This window comes from Quercus suber, unplaced genomic scaffold, assembly GCF_002906115.3.
Source record: "Quercus suber isolate HL8 unplaced genomic scaffold, Cork oak 2.0 scaffold_844, whole genome shotgun sequence".
Classification (NCBI taxonomy): domain Eukaryota; kingdom Viridiplantae; phylum Streptophyta; class Magnoliopsida; order Fagales; family Fagaceae; genus Quercus; species Quercus suber.
In genome coordinates this window covers 1-26,168 of record NW_027070274.1, presented here as the reverse complement: position 1 = coordinate 26,168, position 26,168 = coordinate 1, and the positions used below count along the sequence as shown (strand labels likewise).

General features: G+C 36.5%; 2 long non-coding RNA genes across 2 annotated transcripts; both read right to left on the bottom strand.

Moving 5' to 3' along the window:
• Nucleotides 1-56: 56 nt before the first annotated feature.
• On the bottom strand, nucleotides 57-18,341 carry LOC136065080 (uncharacterized). Its single transcript, XR_010626714.1, has 3 exons — nucleotides 18,184-18,341; nucleotides 11,368-11,430; nucleotides 57-7,690 (listed from the first exon to the last, which is right to left on the bottom strand). It is a non-coding gene; the product is annotated as an uncharacterized LOC136065080 (long non-coding RNA).
• A 6,701-nt stretch (nucleotides 18,342-25,042) lies between these two features.
• LOC136065081 (uncharacterized) lies at nucleotides 25,043-25,601 on the bottom strand. Its single transcript, XR_010626715.1, has 2 exons — nucleotides 25,394-25,601; nucleotides 25,043-25,258 (listed from the first exon to the last, which is right to left on the bottom strand). It is a non-coding gene; the product is annotated as an uncharacterized LOC136065081 (long non-coding RNA).
• Between the last annotated feature and the right edge of the window lie 567 nt (nucleotides 25,602-26,168).

Below are 26,168 nucleotides of genomic sequence, written 5' to 3'. Positions count from 1 at the left end.
AATCATCTTCTTCTTCATTGTCCTATTGCTTATGAACTTTGGTCTATGGTGTGGGCTCTATTTGGTCTTCAATGGGTTATGCCGCGTGGTGTCTTAGATTTATTTTCGAGTTGGCAAGGTTCATTTGGTGGGTGTCGGAGCATTGATTTATGGAGGGCTGTCCCTCATTGTGTCCTATGGTGTATTTGGCGAGAACGGAACTCAAGATGCTTCGAAGGAAAGGAACGGTCTATTCCAGAAATTAAATCTCTTCTTCTTCACACCTTGCTAGAGTGGAGTTCTTCCTTTAATCTCTTCTCTTGTTCTAATTTTTTAGAAATGCTGGATCTTTGTAATTTTTCTGTTTGATGTACTGTTTTCCTTGTACACCCCCAGTGTACTTGGACTTTTTGGTTAATACAATTCCATTATTTATCAAAAAAAAAAAAGAATACCCAAAAACTTTTCAAAGTAAGACAATTTGTTTCAGTTACAAAATTTCAATCTTTTGTATGCCAACATAACACACTATTGGCTAACTTTTTTCATTGGTGCTTAGTAGGTGATTTTAATTGCATTAGGTACCCAAGTGAAAGGCTTGGTTGTGAGTTGTTTAGTCCTGCTATGTTTGCTTTCTCGGACTTTATAGAGAGTAATTCTTTAGTTGATTTACCATTAGAGGGTGCTTCCTTTACATGGTTTAGAGACTCTGGTCTTCCCTCTATGTCAAGAATCGACAAGGCTTTGGTTTCTCTAGATTGGGAGGAACATTTTGAGAATGTATCCCAAAGAATGCTTCCTCGTATTATTTCAAACCACTGCCCGCTTTTGTTGGAAGATGGTGTTGTTCGACGTGGTCAGAGTGCCTTTAAATTTGAAAATATGTGCTTGAAAGCTAAGGGTTTTGTTGATAGAGTTCAACATTGGTGGAATGAGTACAGTTTTGTGGGTTCACCAGGTTTTATTTTGGCTCAAAAACTGAAGGCTTTGAGAGCTGAGTTAAAAAAATCGAATAGGGAGGAGTTTGGTGACTTGGCTCCTAGGAAAAAAAATTTGTTGACTAAACTGATGGGTTTAGATGCAAGAGAGGAGTTGCTGGGGCTTTCAGGTGAGGATCAACTCCGTCGTATTCAACTCAAAGGAGATATAGAACAGTTGGCTTCCTTTGAGGAAATTTCTTGGAGACAAAAATCTCGGGCTTTGTATGTGAAGGAGGGAGATAATAATACTCGTTTCTTTCCTAGCTTAGCAAACTCTCATAGAAATGCTAATCACATTAAGAGGATCGAGGTGGATGGTGTTCTTTATGAGGATGAGACGGAGGTGCGCTCTCAATTAGTTCTCTTCTATTAAGGGCTGTATAAGGAAACTGATTTGGGGCGCCCTTCTATGGATGGTTTAGATTTTGCTTGTATTGTGGAGGAGGAGAGGTTGTCCTTAAAGAAGGAGTTCACGAAGGAGGAAGTTCTCCAGGTCTTAAGGGAGATGGAGGGTGATAAAGCCCCTTGATCTTGATGGTTTCACCATGGCTTTCTTTCATCATTGTTGGAGTGTTGTGGAAAAGGATGTCATGGATTTTTTTTTTTTTTTTTTTTTATCGGCACTCTGTGTTTGAATGGTCCTTGAATGCTTCATTTCTCACTTTAATCCCTAAGAAGTGTAATGCTGTTAACATTAAGGACTTCAGCCCTATTAGTTTGGTGGGCAATGTGTACAAGTTGTTGTCCAAGGTGTTGGCAAACAGGTTAAGGGCGGTTTTGGATAATCTCATCTTCAAGTCTCAGAATTCTTTTGTTGGTGGAAGGCAGATTTTGGATTAAGTGCTCATTGCAAATGAGTGTTTGGATAGTAGGCTGAAGAGCCGGTTACCGGGGGTGATTTGCAAGCTTGATATTGAAAAAGCATATGACCATGTTAATTGGGAGGCCTTGTTTTATCTGTTGGACCGGATGGGTTTTGGTTTGAAATGGAGGGGGTGGATTAAGGCTTGTGTTACTTCTGTCTGTTTTTTGGTCCTAGTAAATGGATCCTTTGAAGGTTTTTTTGGAAGTTCTCGTGGGTTGAGACAATGTGACCCACTATCCCTTCTTTTGTTTCTCTTGATAATGGAGGTTTTAAGCAGAATTTTAAAGAGTACAGAGGAGAATAACCTTATTTGGGGTTTTCATTTGGGAGCAATGAATTCTATTGATGTGCGGATTTCTCATTTGTTGTTTGCGAATGACACTATCTTATTTTGTGATGCCTTTAGGGATTAGTTGCTGTCCAGAAGGTTGGCGATGTCTTGTTTTCAGGCGTTTACAGGTTTGAAGGTTAATGTTGGGAAAAGTGAGATTGTCCCTGTCGAGGAGGTGAATAATCTAGTTGAACTGGCTAGTATTCTTCAATGTAGAGTGGGGAGTTTACCTATGAAATATTTGAGAATGCCATTGGGAACTTCTTTTAAGACAGCTTCAATTTGGAATCCTATTTTGGAGAAGATGGAAAAGAAACTTTCAAGGTGAAAGCGTCTCTATTTATCTAAAGGTGGTAGGCTCACATTACTAAAGAGTACTCTTTCAAGTCTTCCAACGTACTTTCTATCTCTCTTCACTATTCCTAAAGCTTTGGCTGCTAGAATGGAACGTATTCAGAGGAATTTCCTTTGGGGGTCTTCAGAGGGTAGTTTCAAATATCCTTTAGTGGCTTGGGAAATAGTGTGTTTACCTGTCAAATTGGGTGGTTTGGGGACAAAAAGTGTGGCGTCATTTAATCAAGCTTTATTAGGGAAATGGTTGTGGCATTTTGGGCATGAAGTTACCCATCTTTGGCGGAGAGTAATCTCCACAAAATGCGGTGAGGGTCATGGGGGGTGGTGTATGAAAGTGTGCAGGAGGACTTATGGTTGTGGTCTTTAAAGAAGCATTCATGAAGGGTGGGAGAGTTTTTCTAAGCATTTGTCTTTTGTAGTGGGTGAAGGCACCCGTATCCGCTTCTGGCATGATAGGTGGATTGGGGATAATACCCTAAAAGACCTCTATCCTGAGCTCTATGTCTGTTCAGTTGCAAAGGATTCATGCATCTCTGAGGCTCTGTGGACTCCGAAAGGAGGTACTTTCAAAGTGTGGGACTAAAGGTTTTTTAGAGCTTTTGAAGATTGGGAGCTAGCTGCATCTTACTCTCTACTTCAACTTATCCATTCTCGTATTCCTCAAGGGGATAGGAGGGATACGCTTCGTTGGCGGCTCAAAGGGGATGGTAAGTTTGATACCCGATCTTATTACCAAGCAATTCAGGGCAATCCAAATCTTTTGTTTCCTTGGAAGGGTGGGTGGAAACCAAAGATTTCTAAGCGAGTGGCCTTCTTCTTGTGGATAGCTGCGCACAATCGGATTCTCACTTTGGATAATCTCATGCTTAGGGATCACCCTTTGGTAAATCGGTGTTGTATGTGTTGTGGTGATGGGGAGTCGGTAGACCATCTTTTGCTTCATTCTCCTGTTACACATACCTTAGGGTCCTTCATGCTTCAGGCTTTTGGTATACATTGGGTTATGCCAAGATCGACAGTGAGTTTGTTATCTTGTTGGCATCAATGGCTTGGGAAGCACAACTCGAATATTTGGAATTTGATTCCAGGGTGCTTAAAGTGGATTGTTTGGTTGGAATGAAATTGTCGCTCCTTTGAGAACATAGAGAAGACGTTGGATGAGTTAAAGGTCTTATGCCAGCGTAGTCTTTTTGAGTGGGCTCGTTGTTTGGGTTTTACTAATTCTTTGTCTCTTTCAAAGTTTATGTTTTCCCTTAGATTATCTTTCTGATTTCCTTATCTTTTGTCTTGCTGTTTGGTTCTTCTGTTTCTTGTTGTTCATCATCATGAACTACTTGTACTTTTCCTTTTTTCTCATTTATAACAGTTCTCTGATTATCTATCAAAAAAGAAAAAGAGTGGGAAGCGGGAACAATGATATCCTCCTCCTAAAGTTGCGGAGGATAGCATGCCCACTGCCCCAACACACATATATGCAATGATAGAGTGGTGTCCCATCAAAAGATTCAAAACTAATGGATCTTACCCCTTTTTACATACAACAGTGGACAGTTTAATAATTTGAATCATTCAACATAATAAGGCCTTTTTATATGATACGCAACAAAATGAAAATTATAAACTACATGCTTATTTCAATGAACAAAATAACAAATAATAAATAAATAACATTTTTTTGGGCTTACACAGAGATTTCTTGAAAAATGATAGTTTTAAGTTTTTGGAGAGAGCAAAAAACTTAGTTTTTGGTCAAGTGGGTGGTCAACTATGAGGGGGTCCGCCGCCCCAAAGAGATAGTGGAATATTTTTCTTTATATAAATAACATAAGAACTTTTTATAAAAGAATAGCCAACCCAAGTACGCTGAAAATGTACTACAGTGGCAGAAATTAGTAACCCAAAGTACAATGATCAAGAAGAACAAGGAGGGACAAAGAAGTGCATAAAGGTAAAACTAAGCTCCATTCAAGGAGAGTATGGAAGAAAAAGGACTTTATATCAAGGATCGACCCTTCCGAGTCCTCAAAGCATTTAGCATTCCATTCCTGCCATAAACACCAAAACAGACAATATGGCACAAACCTCCAAAAATCTATATGTCTTCCAAACTTGCCCTGCCATGAAGCCAACAATTCAATAACTTTATATGGCACAACCAATGGATACCGAACAAATAGAATACCATAGACCACAACTCATATGCTATCGGACAGTGAAGAAGAAAATGATCCACTGATTCCCCACACCTTTTGCACATACAACACCAATCAAGCACTGCAATATGCCTATTCCAAAGATTATCTGTAGTTAGAATCTTACCTAGAGCGGCAATCAAAGAAAAGAATGCTACTCTAGGAGGAATCTTCAATTGCCACACCATTTTCCAAGGAAATGAAATGTCAGAAGAAAGGGATAGAGCGTGGTAAAAACCTCTAACCTCAAAACCTTTACTCATTACTGGCTTCCAGCAAATCTTATTAGCACCAAAGCCTGTCCATTTGTGGAATAAAGAATACCCCAACACAAATCCAACGCTTCCTCCTCTCAATCCTTTATGGGCGACGGAACCGGATGTCCCAATGAATCCTCCCATGAGAGAAACGCATGACCTCCGACACAAAAGCCTCCCTTGCCCGACTAATACCATACAGCTCTGGAAATACTTCTTTAAGAGAACAATCCCCACACCATACATCCTCCCAAAACTTCACATTAGTACCATCAACCATGTCATACTGAAGAAATTTAGAAAAAGCTAACCAACCACTTCTAATTAATTTCCACACACTAACACCATATGTCCTTGATACCAGTTTTGTGCACCAACCACCCCAACTATCCCCATATTTCACCTCAATGACCCTCCTCCTGAGAGCATCTCTCCATTCCATATCTCCACAACCATTTACCTAACAAGGCAAAATTAAATCTTCCCAAATGTCTGATGCCTAACCCACCATTTTGCACCGGTGTACAAACCTAAGATCATTTCACTAGAGGCACCTTCAGAGCATCAATACCACTCTAAAGAAAATCTCACTGTAACTTCTCAATACGATTAGCCACTTTCACAAGAAGGAAAAGAGAGAAAATAGGTAGGCAAACTGGAAATGGTGCTCTTATTAAGAGTTGACTTACCCCCCTTAGATAAATACATCCTTTTCCATCCAACTAAACGCTGCTCCATCTTCTCCAAAACAGAATTCCAAATTAGCTCCTCTTTATATGTAGCACCCAATGGAAGACTCAAATATTTCAAAGGAAGAGACGACTGCCTACAACCCAAATCTCCACTAATTCCTCCATATTAGGCACATCGCCAATTGGAACCAATTTTGACTTTCCCAAGTTAATTTTTAATCCTGAAACCGCTTCAAATCTGGCTAGAATCCCGTGCAAAACATCTATATGGTTAGAATCAGCATCACAATAAATAAGTGTATCATTTGCAAACAACAGATGGGACATTGTCAACGATGCACTAGCTAAATTGACTACTAGAAAACCTGAAATCTGACCCAAATTGACAACCGCATCCAACATATGAATAAATGCCTCCATGACAATATCAAAAAGAAGTGGGGATAATAGATCCCCTTGACGAACACCCCTAGTACTACCAAAGAAATCAGAGGGGGTACCATTGATCAAAACTGAGAATTTAACTGTTGAAGGTTAACACTACAAGTATAATAGAAGAAGATGATACAATATGTTAGGATTTCGTTTATTTGGTGGTGAAATGAAATAGATTTTTTAGTTCACCACATTAAAATAATAATTTGATTGGGTTAAAATTAAAGAGGAAGAAGAGAATAAATGGTGTAATATGTGTGTGTGTGTGTGTGTATTTATACACATACATACATACACACACACATATATATATAGAGGGAGATCAATAAAAGCAAAATAGAAGAGGAAACTCTTTCTACAAAAAACTAAGAGCCAACCATTTTTAGACCAGATGGCATCAAGAAATGCAACAGGAGCACCTAGGGTTACACAAGTAAATGCAACAAATGTATATGTACACATTATAAATATGGAGGTGAACACCAAGTACAATAAGAAGATAATGCAGAATGTTAGGTTTTGGTTTATTTTGTGCTGAAATGAAATAGGTTTTTTAGTTCTCCACATTAAAAGAATACTTGGGTTGGGTTAAATTAAAGAGGTTTGCTATCAGGTGAAGAAGAGGATAAAAGCAAAATAAGAACTAAGAAGTTCCAATCTTCTTCAGAACCAAATGGCATTAAGAAATGCATCAGAAGAGCACCTAGGGTTATACAAGCAAATAAACAGGTGAAGTTTGCTTGATTATGTGTCAAAGAAAAGCGCTTTTTTTTTTTTGATAGGTAAGAAAACTTATATTCAAAAACTGCTGGATGCAAAATAGCACCAGCACAACGAAGTACAAAGAAGAAGGAGATCGAAAACATAAAAAAACAAATATTACAAAGAAAGAGAGTTAAGGAAAAGAGGAACAGAGTCACTAGATGTGAGTCCCCAAGCCCTAGCCCAATCAAACTAAGAACTAGAAAAGATAGCAAGCATTTGGTCCTCAGATCTATCCAAATCCTCAAAAGCTTTTTTAAGCACATACAGTGAGTCCATATATACCAATTCCACAAAGCAACAAAATCATCCTGCAATTTCTTGGGATCAGACACAGCTTTAGTTGCCATGTTGCACCGTCTACAGCAAAATAAAGTTAATTTTCTTGGCAAATATGTGCCTTAGGAGGAAAATGACCCTCTCCAATTGCTTTTGAAATGAGGAGTGTCCATTCCAAGTTGAAAGATTTAGTATTTCATGAATTTAAAGGTGAATATACCTTGTCATTTAAATCAGTTACCATTCCATATTTGGTAGAATGGGATTTTAAATGAAGTGACACCATTTACACCTTTAGATACATAAAAAATTAAATCTTCACCATGAATTGGACCCTCCCCGTTTCCTTTGGAAAGGAGAGGATCCCAATTGGATTTAAGAACCACATGAAAAGGAAAAAAATGGATGACATTCTATCACACTTCTAGTCCAAAAATTGTACCTTATTGTGAGATCTATCAACTGCAACAACCTCTCCTTCATCCTTCATAAGCATTGCAATCGCAGTTGTTTTCCCTCCCGGTGCTGCACACATGTCTAGTATTCGCTCACCCTTTTGTGGATCTAAGGCATAAAAGGCACAATTAAAATAATGCCATGCATCCATTAAATCCTGTTGTGAGTGTTAAGCAATAGCTAAATCCTACGCAAGGGACAGTAGTTGATGATCATAATGAAAACACTATGCATGACAATAAAGAAAAATAATAAGAACCAAGGACTATTATAATTCTATGTTCAATACTATTAAACACATACAACTTGCAATGAAATTAGAAAAGAGAGATATATAACTTCCAGGATTTTTTTCATGCAACAGAACACTTTTTTTTTTAATAGGTAATAAAAACTTTATTGATAAGAAAAGTACAATGAGTTTACGATAGTAAACTCACTGCAAAAAAAACGGATACAAACAGATCAAAGGGAAAAACTAACAGAATTAATGAAATCAAGCAAAGAAGTACAATGCGTAAAACCCCAAATATGAGACCACTCAAACAAAGTCCTAGTTAGTAAGACTTCAATAGGTCTACAGTTTTTCATGCAACAGAACACATTTCTTCAAGTACTATGTTCTACTGCTATTCAAATGACATGAGAGTTCTTACAAAAAATAAGTAACATATGAGAAGAAAGAGAAAAGGAAGAAAAAACAAAGATCATCCCACTCTTCTGAAGAACTGTCCTACAAAACTTGAATATAATAAGGTTGTTTCTTTATTAGTAAAACTTGAATATAATAAGTCGATGTAGGAATATCCAAGTCAAGCAAAGTAGGCCCATTAGTACACTCAGGGCCAGTATGAAGATACTGTAGCTGTGAAGGAATTGCCGCGCAAGAATTGCCCTAGCTTTTCTTGTTTATGGAATCAGACTATTGCACTTAAAAAGCTTAGCTGAGTGTTTGGTAAATACTGTCTTAAAAATGTCATGGACATCTAAAATGATGAAGATGGATATCGTAGATAACTAAAGAAATATAAAAGGTGGTCATGAGAATTCAAGAAAAAAAAAATAATGATAATAATAATTCATGAAAAAGAAATGTGTTGCCTGCACAGAAGCTTGAAAAGTAGCCCCCTGGCTGTTTATCAAAACTTCTGTGGGGCCCACTGCAGCCATTGATTCCTGAGAAGCAGCCTGACGAGATTTCACTAAACACATCAGCAGCTTTTCTCCAGAAAAAGCAGCTTTAAAGCTACAAAACGTTTTACCAAAAGGGCCCATATCAGCATAGTAGTTAGCATATGTCCAGCCTCTTATTTTTGGTTTACGTGTTTCCTAGCTATATCTTGTGTTTATAATATTTATACAGGACACGGTGTTTTCCTCAAGAGTTTCGTAGATATGTAAATATCATTAATAATGCGCAAAATGGATGGTACAGATTAGTTTGTTATATGTACAGTCAAGGACTGAAGTTTAGGTTTGCTATGGACAAGTACATACCCTAAGGTAGCAGAATTTTCTAATCAAATACAAGAAAAATCAGATCTCAAAATTTCTTGGGTCCCTTTTTTTATATCAGCAATTTAAAAACTTTATTGAAAACTGGAATAAAAGAAAACCAAAAAAAACTTCCCCGGTACATGGAGCTTACAAGGGAAGCAAAAATCTACCCAAAACAACATAAATCTAGGAAATCTAAAACAGAGGGCATGGCAAGACCACTCAAAGCAGTCCTCAAACCAAATAAAGAAAGAAGGAAAATTTTCTTAGATCCTTGTGCATAAAATTTCTTTGTTTACCATTCCCAATTCAATCACTTTCTTTATTTTGCCAGAATCTATTGTGTTTTTTTAATTGCTAAGTTACACACTCACACCCAGTGGATATTGAACCCGCAACCTCACCCTCCACCTAGCACTTACAAGTGGAGGAGGTGCCAATTGAGCTATAGAGCTCATTGGCGTTACAATCTATTGTGTTATTACTGAAATCTATTCTTGGCATTACAATCTACTAGCAAGAAATTCAGCTCTTTGCTATATAGAATCAGTTGAAAGAAAATGATAAAATAAGGGAAAGGATTTGCTGCAAACTAAGTTGCAGCAACTCCTGCAAAATGCACACATGTCAAGTGGCCACTTGGTGAAAAATTCAATCTTGACAAGGAAGTTTTCATTTAAATATAAGCTTGGACAAGTGTCGATTTGAGGCATTGACATGTGTGTATTTTTGCAAGAGTTGCCACAACTTAGTTTGCAGCAAATCTCTCTCATAAAATAATTTAGCAAAGCAAAAGCAGGAAAGAGAGAACACAAGAGTTATGTGGTTCAGCCTACATCCATGGGATAGAGCCCTAGTAGCTACATCTTTACTGTATTTTTCAATTGTTGATTATAATGAACCAGTAGGGTATATAAAAGTGCTAGGGTTAGCCCATGTGCTTACAATATATTAGGCCTCTTGAGCCATTACATTAAGCAACTTCTACATAGTGCCAAGTTGCTTGAAGAGGCTGAAAAATGATGTGAACCAGCCAAAACTTGAGGAAACCAGCCGAAATTGAAGCTGAACCAGACAAACAGAAGCGAAACTGACCAAAAAACCGAGATGAACCAGCTGAAACTATTCAATACCAAATAAGGAACCAACAACCACATTGGCAGCCTTAGAACTCACCGACAACCACCATGCCAGCAACCAACAACTCCGACGACAACCACTACCAAGAAAAATCACCTCAGGACCACAGGTAACGACCAAGAGATTGAGGAAAGCCACTGCAAGTTCCAGTAGGCAATCTCCATGACCGGAAAACCACCAGGACAAGCTGAAAACCCAAGAAGGGTACCATATTTGTTGAGAACAAGCCGGAATATGCCAAAAAATAAACCTAGATCTACCTAGTTAGGTTGCAGTCAGATTTGGATCTCGGGTTAAAGGACCCAGCGACACCCATGAGACAACAATGATAACCACAGTGACAACCGCAACCACCACCAGCGATAACAACAACGACAACTGCCGAGAACAATAATAACAACAACCAATAGCAACAACAACAAGCAATCTGCCGAGAACAACAACCAACAACTACAATCACCAACAACAACCATCAACAACTGCAACCACCTAGACCACACCAACAACAACCAACAATAGAGGCCAACAAAAACTACCAAGAAAGCCACCAACACTCACCATCAAGAGCAATAACAACACCCAAAAGAAAACATCAACTAAATTATAAGTTTTAACGCAAGCTAAAACAGTGACAATGGGAGGTGTTGATCATTTAATTGAAATAGAATAGAGATGGCTCTGATACCAAGTTGAAAGATAAAAATAAAATAATGTAGAGAAGCGGAAGCAAGAAAGAGAGGAGAACACAAAAGTTATGTGGTTTGCGGGATAAAGCCCTAGCGACTACAGCTTTATTGTATTTTCAATTTGTTGATTACAATGAACATTAGTAGGTTATAAATAAGAGCTATGGTTGGCCCTACATGGGATTACAATAAATTGGACCTCTTGGGCCGTTACATTAACATAAACCCAATATCTTCAACAAAATGACCCAAATTCTTGCTGCTTCAGTTATCATAATGTTTCTTCAGCAACTAATTTTTGAATCATGCAAGGACTATGGAGCAATCATTACATTACTTCCCCCATTGAAATGCTAAAAGACCTCAAAATATGATAATAGATGAAGGGAACAAAATTAACACCAACAATAAAGGGAAGAAAAAAAATCTCACTTTAGAGAAATTTGACAATGTAATAGGTACCTAACGCATGAGCAGTGACAATGCTTGGCAGGTTTTGAAGAAAAATTTCACCCTCAAGAACATCTGAGGAAAAAAAAAAACTATAAGGGCAATTTACAGACACCGTGTCAATATTTAACAACATAAAACATACCCAAATAAGAAAGATTAAACCAGGAAAGTATCAACAACTACTAGATATATAGGAACAGAGCAATGAATAGAAAGGGACAGATCACTTCATGGTCCACATGGAAATGCTCAATTTTTGACAATGATAAATAAATATATTAAAAAATAAATACAAAAGGATGCCTTTCCTAAAAGTATAGTTTGACATGATCAACCCTAACCCAAGACCTGTGTCCAAGGGACTATAGTGTAAGTCCTAAAATATTTCTTGCTGTTACCTTCTTTAATTTAATTTAATTTCCATCAATGCTATACTAGCTTTAGAACCCAATACAAACATGTTTAATCTTCCAAACCTAACCCTACTTATCATTGTGCAAACCCTCTTATTTGCAAAGTCTTGGCCCACCATCAACTTAATATAACAGTGTGATTGCTGACTAGATCAAAGTTGAGAAGAAAGGAAATATTAGACCCCTAAATTAACTCAAATTATACATAGACATGAAGAAAAAAAAAATCAAAATCTAAAAATAAAAGAAAAGAAAAAAGAAAAAGATGCTGTCTCAATATGAAGCTTTATGGCTGATGTTTACAAGGGAATGAAATCAATACTTCGCTTCTCACTTTTATTAGGCACATTTTCACAACACCTAGATTAGAGAGGGAACAAAGTAGGAGAAACCCTTAATAATGATGGTAATAGTGGAATGAATGTTGCAATGATATGCAAGTTAACTGCCTTAATTTTCCAACCAAATCATATCCCTAAACACACAAGGTAAGTGGGACAAATGGTACTTCCATTTCGAGGGGTTCTCTTTGGTTTGACATGATCCATACAAATGTCTTTTTTTTGGTAAGTAATAAAGATATATATTGAAGAACACTACCTTATGCAAAAAAACATAAGGCAGAGAGAAAAATACAAAGGGAAAAGAAAGAGAAAAAAGAAAAAGAAAGGAAAAGAAACTAAATACACAAAAGAGAGCTAAGGAACATAGGGAGAGAATCACTAGAGGTGAGTCCCCAAGCCCTAGACCAATCAAACAGAGAGCCACTGAAAGAAGCCAAAAGCTGGTCATCCGAACTTTCCATGTCCTCAAATGTCCTCCTATTTCGTTCCCCCAAAGACACCACATCAAGCATAAATGAGCTATATTCCAAATGCTAGACAAATGCTTTCCAGTCCAATTCCACCAACCAAATAAAGTATCTGCAACCGATCTTGGCAAGACCCAAGAGAACCCGAAAGATCTAAACACCAAACTCCACAACCGATAAGCCTTACCACAATGTAGTAACAAATGATCCACCGTCTCCCCATTCCTACGGCACATGATACACCAGTCAACAAAATCCATCCCTCTACCCCTCAAATTATCACCTGTAAGGATCCTATCCCATACAACAGTCCACACAAAGAAGGAAACACGCTGCGGAGCCTTAACCTTCCAAACACTTTTCCAAGGAAAAATAATGGGCAAGGGGCTTCTCAACTTATTGTAAAACGATCGGACATCAAAGTCCCCACTCTTTGTCAACTTCCATAGCATACGATCTCCGTTCTCAGTGGGAGGAAGATTTGAGCCCAAGTACGGAGAAAATCATCCACACCACCCATTTCCCAATTATTTGGTCTCCGAGTAAAATGAACATCCCAGCTTCTCCGTTCCTCTATCTCCAACCGTTCAAGAGAAGAGGCCACCGATGCCTCTTTATTGGATACAATCCCATACACACTCGGAAAAGTCAATTTAAGTGGAGAATCCCCACATCATTGATCTATCCAAAGCTTCACTCTATCTCCCACCCCCACCTCAAAGCGAATATTCTTGCTAAAATCCTCCCATCCCATGCGGATACTTCTCCACAAGCCACTCCCATGTACCCCTCTGCCTAGCTTGGAAGTCCATCTCCCTCATTTTTCCCCAAACTTGAGAGCTACAACCCTTCTCCAAAGCCTTGTCTCCTCAATCCCAAACCGCCATAACCACTTCCCTAGTAAGGCTTTATTAAAAGTAGTTAATTTTCTTACTCCTAACCCACCATTTTCCAAAGGTGCACACACCTTGTCCCCTCCCACCAAATGTGTCTTGGAGTCCCCCCACAAGAAATCCCTTTGCAGCCTCTCAATTTTATTGGCCACATGCGTAGGAATGGTAAAAAGGGATAAATAATAAGTGAGGAGACTAGATAACGTGCTTTTAAGCAATGTTAGTCTTCCACCTTTTGACAAATACAACTTCTTTTAACCGGCCAACTTACGCTCAATTTTCTCCAAGATAGGATTCCAAATAGTAGGAGACTTGTGAGACGCCCCAATGGCATACAAAGATAGATCATAGGCAAAGACCCGATCCAACATCCCAAAATCTTAGCCAGGACATGGACATTAGGAACCTCCTCAATGGGAACCATCTCACTCTTCAGTGCATTAACCTTTAAACCTGTCACTGCCTGGAAACAAAGAAGAAGCATCCGAACATGTAGAATTTGCTCCTCATTTGCATCGCAAAACAGAATCATGTCATCCGCGAACAAAAGATGCGAGACACATACCCCTCCACCCCGTCTACCATCAGCCCTAAAGCCTGGAATCAAACCAGCCCCTTCAAATCTTTTCATCATCTTGCTAAGGACCTCCATCATAACCAGAAACAACGTGGGGGATAGCGGGTCCCCTTGTCTCAGTCCCCTCAAACTCCTAAAAAAATCAGCTAGGGACCCATTAAACAAGACAGAGAATTGGACAGTAGATATGCATGTGCGGATCCATCTACACCACCTCACTCCAAATCCCATTCTCCTCAACAAATCAAGAAGAGCCTCCCAGTTCACATGATCATAGGCTTTCTCAATATCTAGTTTACAAATAGCCCCCCGGAGTCTTACTTTTCACCCTACTATCAACACACTCATTAGCAATGAGAACTGAATCAAGAATCTATCTACCACCCACAAAACTATTCTGAACTCAGATATCAACTAATCCAAAACCTCTTTCAAGCGGTTTGCCAACACCTTAGCCAAAATCTTGTAAACACTTCCCACCAAACTAATAGGTCTAAAATCTCGAATATTGGAGGCAATATTCTTCTTCGGGATTAAGGCTATGAAAGTTGCATTAAGAGATTTTTCAAACTTAATGTGTTGATAAAACTCTTCAAACACGACTAAGACATCTCTTTCCACAACTTCCCAACAATGGTGAAAGAAAGCCAAAGAGAAACCATCAAGACCTAGAGCTTTATCTCCTTCCAACTCTTTGACAACTCGAAGAACCTCCTCCTGTTCAAACCTCCATTCAAGCCAGACCCTCTCTAACCCCTCAATCTGATCAAACTCCAAACCTTCCACTAAAGGCCTCCACTCCTCTGTCTCCTTGTACAAGTTTTTATAAAATTGTACAGCTTGGTCTGCCATCTCGGATTCATCCTCATAGATAACCCCATTCACCTCCAACATACTAATATGATTATACCTTCTCCGAGAATTGGCCACCTTGTGGAAAAATTTGGTGTTGTTATCTCCTTCCTTAATGCAAAGCATCCTTGATTTCTGTCTCCACGAGACTTCTTCCAATGAGAGAAGGCTCTGTATTTGAGATCTCAACACAGCCCTCTCACCTAACTCCACTTCAGAAAGGCTTAGCTCCCCTTCCTTAACATCCAATAATTTAAAAGCCTCCAACAATTCTTTTTTCTGACACTCTACATTTCCAAACTCACTCCAGTTCCACTAACTAATATCTTCCTTCAATGCCTTCAGCTTCTTGGCAAGTACAAAACTGGGAGTACCTGAGAAAGAATATCGATTCCACCAAGAAAGAATCCTATCTTTGAACCCATTTGTCTTTAGCCACATGTTCTCGAACCTAAAAGGACTTTTCCCCCTTAATATCCTTCCTGCCTCCACTAATATGGGGAAGTAGTCTGAAATTGGATGAGGTAAAACCCGTTGGATCACATCCGGAAAGTGATCCTCCCAATCATGAGAAACCAGAACTCTGTCTATCCTAGACATCGAAGGCTGATCCGAACCACTCGACCATGTGTAACTCCCTCCTTCCAATGGCAAATCTATCAAGCTAAGCTCCTCAATGAACTTAGAAAAATTCTCCATAGCCAAGTAAGTCGTAATCCCCCCAACTGTTCACTTGGGAACCAAACAATGTTGAAATCCCCTATGTAGCACCATGGAACTTCCCAAAGTTGCTGAATTCCAATCAACTCATCCCACATCCCCCTCAAGTTATTATCATTCGGGCCATAAACCCCAGAGCATGCCCAAATAAAACCATCTCCCAAACTCTGCCACTGAACTGAGACGGAAAATTAACCCACCATAACCTCCAACTTTTCTAAAGCCCTCCTATCCCACATCATCAAAACCCTACTAGCTGTCTGAACCACATCCAAAGCTACCCAATCTACATAGGGACAACTCCACAAGCTGCAAATCAACTGTCTATCCATGCCTGCAAGCTTAGTTTCTTGAAGGCAAACTACATCATAGTTCCATTCCCGTAATAAATTTCTAACTACCAAACGTTTCCGCGAATCATTCAAACCTCAAACATTCCATGACACCATTCTTAACTTCATTGAATCTATAGACTCCCTACTACAATCTCAGCCAAAAAGTCAGAAAAGAAAACTATCTTCCATCATAATTAACCGAGGAAATCAAATTCCTCAACTCCCTCTTCCCTTTGACCTTGGAGATAGCTCTACGATGTGCAGCATCTTTCCTGTGCACCAGCTTGGCTACCTCAATCTCCATCTCAAGTCTTTGTAATAGCATAATACATCGTTTCAACCCCAAGAGTACAAGACCACTCAAACATCACTCTCAGAAAAGACTATTTCAACCCCACGTACATGCCATTAAATGGGATTATACCTCTCCCTCACTATTCACATTAAACATAGAAGAGCTATCTTTCAAGCAAACAAGTTACCAAAATTACCCAAACAAATATGTCACCCTAAAGGTACATCCACAACTTGCTCAGGTAACACCCAATGAACCCCAAAGGTGGAAAAAATGAAGAACCACAACTCTTTAGCAATAACACAATGAATGAATTAACAAGTTGTCCACCATTTCACCACTTCATTTGCACCTACATTCACCAAAGTTATGCCTACCCAAATTAAATTATCACATGAAAGGATTTTTCCCTACGCTTCTGTCTAGACAAAGAAACAAAGAATGCCACCCTTTTGGGAGATTTGTACACAATACACTACTTAAAGATTCATGGTTGGAACGAACATCAAACTTACCATTACTCAATCGATCGATCTGGGCTCACACCTCTTGGGATGATAGAATGCAAGGTATAAAAAAAAATTAGTCCAACTGATTCTGATTGCCAATCATTAAAAACATGTATAAATATGAATGTTACATTAACATGTATCCCTCTTTATACCTCCAAGTAGGAATGAACATGAGCACCCTTCTCCACTACCATAGGATACAATTTCAGATATAACACTTTCAAAGGTAAGCACCCTTCACTACTATAGGATACAATTTTGGATATAACATGTTTAAAGGTTAAGTCCCACCCCAAACCAAACATCAGTTCCCGCTAATTAAAACCCCAAAATGACATACATTGCTGACCTTTCAGCCAATCAACTTTAGATAACATTATGCAATTAGCTAGTACAACCATATGGCTGTCAATCATCGCTTAGCATAATTTTCTAAAATTTTACATGAAAAAACATTATCGCTCAGTTTGTTTTGAAGTAAAATATTATCCGGAAAATGTTTTTCCATTTTTAGGTGTTTGTTTGCATATAAAATGTGGTCAAAATTGTAAAATCATTTCAGTCACCAGAGGCACCATTTTGATCATAGATGCCAGAGTTCAAGTCACCAGAGACACTGCTCCAACAACAGTCGCCAAAGCCACCATTCCGGCTACCAGTTTTGGTGGTCCAATTACAGGACCTTCGGCATCAGTGGCTCCGGTGACTAAGCCACCAGCTTAGGTAGTTTTCTTGAAAAAATTTACATATCATACCAAACACCTAAAAATATTTTACATCAAAACAAACAGAATATATATATATATATATATTTCCAATACAAGATAAAAGAACAAAAAGAATCTGGAAAAAAATTAATCAATGATCCCGCTACTTAACCAATATAGATAGAGAAATTATGTGGCTAACTGCAACAAAATTAGATGACGTGACATTATGCCACTGGACATCAAGGTATTGAGTCATCAATTCAAATGTTCTTTAATGAAAATCTCAAAAAGCAATTCTTCAATGAAGTCATATTATGAGGTTGAAATGGCATTTGTTATCGATAGAATCTCAAGCCTCATGATCGGATCTCAATTTAACAATTCTGAGAAACCACCCAGACCATGAATAACAATCGATTATCTAATTTAGTACCTAATTTTAGCTATAGAAACATCAACCACAACAACAATATTAATATTTTAAAAATAAAAAATGAAAAGATACTTTTTAATAGTATATCATATCCAACTAGGGGAAAAGCATTTAATTTTTAGCAAAAGTTTGTGAAAAACATTCTGCTAAAGGATGTCCATCTGCAACACCTTTGACAACATGCTATTAAAAAAGAAACAGAATGCCACATTGTAATATCCATGCTAAAAACATATTACGAAATGTATCAAAATTTATACAGAATTAACTATACCATGAAAGGAAGGGAGTTTGTATACTCTATTACTCATATCCACTGCAATTCCTTCTGAAACACGAAACAGCCCAGCCCTTGACATCATTGCTGTTCCTTGGCCAATATACAGTCCATTCCTTTCAAAATAATACGGATCTATAACAATGAAAATAAAATGCATCAACCCTTACATCCAATAAGGTTTTGCAAAATAACTTCAGCAGAAATTTTGAAGTTTTCAAACCCAGACCATCAAATAATCAGCATCAGAAACTAGAAAGGAAGGCTTGTAATATGTGTACGGGTGTGTGAGCCATAGGAAACACCTTTTAACCAAAAGTTTTAAATTCCATACCATACTATATCAGGACCCAAATCCTTGGAACATAAATTTAGATACATGACTAACTTGCTGATCTTGCATATCTCAATAACCATAACTAATTTCAAAATTAAATAAAACTCCAATTAAATAATGATCTTAAAAAACTTCTTACAATCTCCAAACATCCACAAATTGGAAATAATCTTCACTAGTTAAAACCTGAATCAAAATAAAGATAACTAAAATCCTATAAGGCTTCAAGTATTATTGAAGTTGCCTAAAAACTACCAAGCTCTACCTTGCACCTTACAAAGCAATTCAAAAGTTCTGTTTCCCAACTAAACTTTAATTTGAAAATTGTAATTGATGGGGTGAGCCACACATCTAGTAAGTAATTATATACAATACAGCAAAAGGGTAGAGCAAAGCACGAGTATTTTGAATTCACAAATTCACTCAATGATATAAAACATAGTTTTTCAAAACATATAATGAACCACTAAACACAAAATTAATTAAATACCAAAATCAATCAAAAACACATATAGATAATTGATCAAAGCACAATGTCACATACACATATCACATATTCTCACATACAATCCTGTGAGTGGATACCTAGTGAGGTTCAACACTTATTCTCACAAACAACCCTGTGAGCGGGCTTACACATATATCTGATCAATTTTAAAAACATTCAATGAGTCATATGTCACAAAAGCAAAGTTTATACAAAAGTAGAATAATTTACTTATTAGTAACAATCATTCCAAATACGGAAGCATATTGAATATCACAATATATCAAATTGAACATAAATCAAAGGATGTTTGACTCACTTAGGGAATGAATAGGAACTGAGGAGTTTATATAAATTTTACAAGTCCTGAGTAAGTCTAAAAATTCAATTTCTAAAAGAAAAGTTTTAAATACCATTTGGAAAATAGGAATATGAATTTGAAATCACTTGATTTTAAACAAATTCAAAGAACAATAACCTTTTTAGAAAACTTATATTGAAACTCAATTTTTTTTTTAAATAGTGTAGTTTAGAAATCATCTTTTAAATGAGATTCGGACGTTCAAAACGTTATTTAAAATTCGAAGTTTCTCTTTAAAACATTATATAAAAGTCGAAGTTTCTCTTTCAATGATGTAAAAATGCTTTTGATAAACTTCAGAAAACATAATCTTAAAAACATAACTTTTTAAAACCATTGACTTCTAAGAATCTAATGAACAAAATGTGTGCACATCATGCATTACTTACCTCTCTTGCTAATATATTTGAACACAGCCGAACACTTTAATCTTCCGGGAGCTCTAAATAGAAAGCATGAAATCTAATCATTAGAAACCTTCTCTTCCCTACTGTCCTACAAAACTAAGGTATGGAAACTACTTTTGTATACACCATTGGATTAATCAATTTAATATTCCTTATTAAGGTCCCACCGCAACAATATTACCCCAAAAGCTAATATGTACTACTAGAGTTCAAACAAACTTCTATAGCCACAATTGATATTCTAGGCCACCACTTAATATTTAGGTGTTCAACCAATCATAGAATAAATAAGCTTCTCATACATGTTGCGGTTTAGAATCTATAAATTGACCCAAGTTCACCAATTAAAAGGTATACAAAAGTAACAGCCAAATTCATAATATTGTGAAACCCAACATCAATACTCTTAAACTGTACACTACCAGTAATCCATGTTACTACAACATAAGTACCATGAACAGGCCTAGTTGTATATATAAACCCCACAAGTGGTGATCAAGGCTTAATATTAAAACAAAAACCCATAGAGGACTCTAAGTGAAAGACAAGTTACCTTGCTACAAACAAGTTTGCCTCTAATCCTTTTGTCGTAGCCTGTAGCCTCTAGCATCCAGTGCCTTTCTCTTTCTTAAAATTTTTTTTTTTTTTTTTTTTTGATTCACTCGTATAAAGAAGAGACCCAATGGCTTAAATATGTTTCCAAGACTTTTATTTCCAATTAACCTCAAATTAAGGTTTATTTGTTTAGATAGGCTAGAACTCCAAAGGATTCCAATAACTCTTAAACTTCTAATCCAAATAGATTTTAATCTCTTATCCTTTTTCATAATTGATAAGACTGAAGACTAAAGGTTTTATATGAATAACCCACAAAGTAACTCTCTACGTTACATCTTCCTTTTTATTTTAAAAAGCAGCACAAAATTGTATGCACTAAAACTTTACTTTTCTTACTGTGCACAGATATAGTATCTCAACTCTGCAATAATAATAATAATGACAATGACTGTGATGATCATAAAAATAAAAAATAAAAAATCAGGGTATTACATACTAGCCTGTATAGCAAGTATTTACCATACCAAATTACCGATACCAAAAACAGTACAAGAAACCTTAGTTTTATACCAGTTCAAAAACCAGTCAATACCAGGCATTTCGGCTATACCAGCCAGATTGAGTATTTTGGACCGGTTTGTAATTTTAATAAAAATTTTATAAAAAAAAAATCTCTTTTTTAAAAGAGCTTTCATATCTTATATATAAAAAAATATGTATTATGGACAGGTGTTCAACTAACTATAAAAAAAATTATAACAACACAGTTGTGAACTCTAGACAGTAGAGGTTGAGAGATGAGAATCTACAGTTTGAAACACTCAATATCAATGGTTTTCTCAAAGAGGAAGATATACCTCTTCTATGGAAATTTTTTTTCTATTTTTGGATAAGAAAAACTCTTCTCGGGTGAATGAAGCAGAAGCAGCAAATTGAATCTAGTTCGGAGACTTATTTGGAATGGACGCCTATTACCAAAAACAGAAGCTACTGTTGGTGAATATGAAGTTGAAGTGGACAGCACTTCAATGGTGTAAAAAGCTAAAGAATTATCGAGATTGGCAAGGGAAGCCAAGGTTTACAATAAGAATTGATGAAGGTGAAGCTGGAAGAGATTTTTCCCAGGTATAAAAGTGTGCTTAAGGGTTGTAATCAAGTTGTTATTCAGATTTGACATTTTTTTTTCTTTTGTTTTCCCAACCATCTAACCCAGAAGACCAACCCTCTAGAAATAGTTTTTAGTCTCTTATTGCTCTCTCTTTGATCTTTCAAGCATCCCTAGTGGCAACCAGACCCATAGTTGTGAGCTTTTCCTACAGCAAAATAGTGTTACACCTCCACACAAATGACAAGAACTTTTACATTTAGCGATGGTACCAATTATATTCCACATCACATTCTAATTTCTATGCATCTCAAATTTCTAAATACTAAGAAATAAAATCTCAAATCATTGATAATATGAGATATGGTGTGATGATACACAACAAAGGAGCCAAATGTTGCAACTCAAATGGCCCTTCCTCTCCTCAGAAGAATGTGGTGAAGGATAGGTTTTAAAATAACAATAAAGGGCAAATTATAAGTTACCCCTAAGTTTGGCCCCATCACAATTTAATCCACAAACTTTCAATTGTTACAGTTAACCCTTAAAGTTTGGGCTTACATGAAATCATTAGACTTTCATCCAAATAAGTGTTTTTTACACGTGTAGTAAGTGACCCCCTAATATAGCAAATGAAAGTTTGTGGACTAAATTGTAAAAGGGCCAAGCCACAAAAAAGGATATATTGTGATTTACCCTATCAAATAATTGAGTGGTAAATTTGTTTACAAAATGCAAAATGTATTAATTTGGAGAAAACCTAATGATTTCATTTTAGTAAAAAATTTAGGAGGTCAAACATAATAATTGAAAGTCAAGTGGATTGAATTGTGCTAGAACCAATCCACAAGAGGGTAAATTGCTAGGGATTTGTGGTCTATGGTTTTTGGTCTATTTGGAGTAAGTTGGGTTATGCCACAATCAGTTGTCGGGCTTCTAGCTTGCTGCCTGGGCCAGTTAGGTCGTCATTGAAATGGGAATATATGGAGAATCATTCCCCATTGCTTAATGTGGGGTCTTTGGAAGGAAAGAAATAGCAGATGTTTTAAAGATATTGAGAGATCCATGCCCGACCTTAAGCTTTTTTTCTTTAGAACTTTATTGGATTGGCTGTCTGTTTTGCAAATCCAATCATTCTCTTCTCTTTTCATTTTTCTTGATTCTTGTAATTTTTATTCTTGATTGTTGACCCTTGTACACTCCTTGTGTACTAGGGTGTCCTTTTTTTGATATCAATAAAGTTTATTAGTTATCAAAAAAAAAAAATTTGTAATTTTCCCAATAGTAAATCAAGGAGAGACATTTTCATCTAATTTTCCAATCTTTCAATGAATAAAATCCATCTGGAAATTCCCCCATTCCAGTTGGGACTATTAGAGGTACTCTTATTCCTTTTATATCAACTTGTTGCTATTTTCTATTAAAGGGTATTCTTATTCCTTTTAGGTAGTGGCTATTACACTCCCTGGACTTTTATTTTAGCCAATTTACTCCATGAACTTTACACGTGTCAAATTGATACTTTTGCTTAACCACTATTAAAATTAACTAAAGGTACTCACATGACATGCATGTGGACTCATAAAAAATGAGAGAGAGAAACTAGTGTTCAACAAGAGGAGAGAGAGAGAGAGAGAGAGAGAGAGATCAAGGAGAGAGACGCCAATCTGGACTGCAACAACTATTGTAGTCAAACCAAAAGGCTAGCAGTTCTTTCATCTTCGCCGGCACTATTGACAATATTTCTTCGGCTGAAAATTTTTTCTCTTCACCTTTGTACCTAACAACAATCACGGGCTTGTCACTAGGACTAGGACTAACTTTAAAAGGCCAAAGCTTCATGTCTCTTTGAAGAGAAGGGTCAAAGAATCAAGTTGGAGAATTTATGGTTTGGTATAGTGTTTGTGAAATGGTAATTGTGCTTTGGGTATGAAAATTTGTAGTGGGTTTGGAATAGGAGGTGAGATTCTTAGCGATTTTAGTGTAAAGAAAATAAAGGGAAAATGTGAGAAAATTTGAGAGTTCAAGTGGAAACTAGATGGAAAATGTGAGAAATCCAAAGTAATTGTAGAGAGATTTTTAGAGAATTCAAGTGGAATATCAGAGTGGGTTGCGCAGTGACTAGTGAGTACCACTCAACTTTAACGGCAGCCTAACAAAAGTATTAGTTTGGCACATGTGTAAAGTTGAGGGAGTAAATTGTCTAAAATAAAAGTTCAGGGGGTGTAATGGCCACCACCTAAAAGTTTAGAGGGTCTCTTAGCATTTTTCCCTAAACTTTATATACTACAAAAGACAAAAGAAGGTTAAAAGAGTCATTTATCATTCTTCAAAATAACCGAATTTTTTTCTGCCAATAACAAAAGGCACTACCCATGTACAAACGCTTCATTCTATTTGAATTCAAATACTTCAACACTACACTTCTTTTTTACTTCTTAAAAAAAATTCTATTTGTTATCTATTTGAATTCATATACTTCAATTGTCCTTTTTTTTCTTTTTTTTTCTTTTTTTTTACTTCTTTGAAGAAAAAAAATCTATTCATACTTATCCCAATCCATCCAATTATCACAACAATATATAGGTTATTGATGAAGCAGGTTTTTTTTGTTTTTCTTCAAAACAATATATATATATATATATATATAAAAGTAATGTAACAAATTTTATTTAAAAAAATCAACCAGGTACACTGTCTGATCAAATGAAAAATTAAACCATAACAAACTGTTCTTCAGGAGATGGCATTGAACCAGCGTACATCCATTCTCAAGGACTAACTTGGGTGTATTGATTTGATCCCAATCTCACGTCTTCAACCATATGCAGTGACTAAGCAGAAAAAGGAGCTGAAGATAAGTACATTAAAACCTATGACCTGGGGCAGAGAAACATTAATAGTGGAGGATATTATTTGTTATCATTAACACTGTCGAAGCAATGGAGGCTTGGAGATTTAATCTTAACAAAGAGGCTAGGTGGGTTATCACAACTCATCCTTTTGGATATCATATAGAAACACATACATGCCTTTCGATTTCAAGCTCGCGTCAATGAAATCACAACTTCTTAAGCCTCAATTAGGATCTCTAGAAGAATGCAAGAAATTCATCCATTGTTAAGCACTTTCCTTTCCTTTTCTGCATTCTTTCCAAGATCCACAACAACAAATTAGTCCAAAAAAAAAAATTTACTACGGATCTTTAACAGATTAGTCAATTCATCCATTCAATTCTATCTAAAGTTATACTCTCTGTTACTTCCTTAATTGACATCCTTTTTAACTACTACTAATGTTATTTTTGGTCTTCCTCTACCTTTGTTCGTTCTCTCAACTTGAATCAACTCACTCTTTCTTAACGCTACGCTACATTAATTGCTCTCCTCTTTCCACATTTGTTCCTAAAAGTGCAAATACCAAACAAGTAGCTACAAAGTAAGCCATTGATTGATACATTGAATTCCTCTTTATACAAATACATTCACCTTAAAATAACAAAGATTCTACAATTTTCACTATGCATAGCCCAAAAAAAGTAACTTCAATTAATGGTTCATTAAATATATATATATATATATATATATTGCAAATTAAGAAGTCAAAGGCAAACAGCAATGCAATTTTATTTTCTATCCCAACTGTTTTTTCGACAATGAATTAAACTGAATATTGATGCTTATTACTAACTCTGCCATTGAAGCGTTAAAAATCTGGATTCAGAATCTTCCTCCGAAGCTGGAAGCAGCACATTGGAACTTTCCAGAAGGATATCCAAATGGCACGTGCCATTCCGTTGTTGCAAAAATGAAAGGCCCTAGCATAGCAGAGAAAATTGCAAAGAGATTGGAATATAGCTATAGGATTTCAATTTTCAACAAAACAAAATTTTGTTTGTTTAACGGGAAAATGTGAACAGCGTCAATAATCAATATTGTGGAGAAATAGAAACCTTCGAAACGACGTCGATTCCAATTCTTCAAAAAGCTAAAACGCCGTCGTTTGGAGGATCGCTCACATATTTTTCTCCGTCTAAAGTTCTTTGAAACGGCGGCAGAGTTTTTTGCTTATTATTCAGATTCTTGGGTCTTTACCTTGCGGACCAAGAAAATAAATGTTTTAACTATATCATCAAACGACAGTCGTTTTTATTTATTGAAAACAACAACTGCCCATTATAAAAACCTTGTACAAGGACTCCAATCCATATTCCTTAGATTTCTTCTACAACCATAACAAAATCTCATAAGTCATAACATTTTTTTTTCACAAGAAGCTAAGATGTCGGTCTTTCGTAGGTCAAAAAGAAATGAAATAAAATATATTATACATAGAGCCACCACAATTTAAAACATGGATGTTGTGAAATTTTGTTGTGCAACTAAACTTTCTCAACTTGTTAAATATTATACATTAAAGCCCCTCTTATATCTTGTTAAATTTTAGGAATTCTATTTCAAATATATTTGATTAGGGCAAAACATGGGTATGTACTTTAGATTTTCTTAAATCTAGCAAAATTGGACTCGAACCAAATAACCTACTTGAATCCAAAGAGAATATATGAGTATTGGTAAGGATTTTTTGACCCATAAAAAAAGGTTCAACTCAAACCTGATCTATTGAAATGTAAAGTCGAGTTGACTCCCAAATTACATAAATTGACCTTATATCAATTATCAAAGGGAATTTTTGTTTTCGATATTAGATGTAGAGATTTGGCCGTC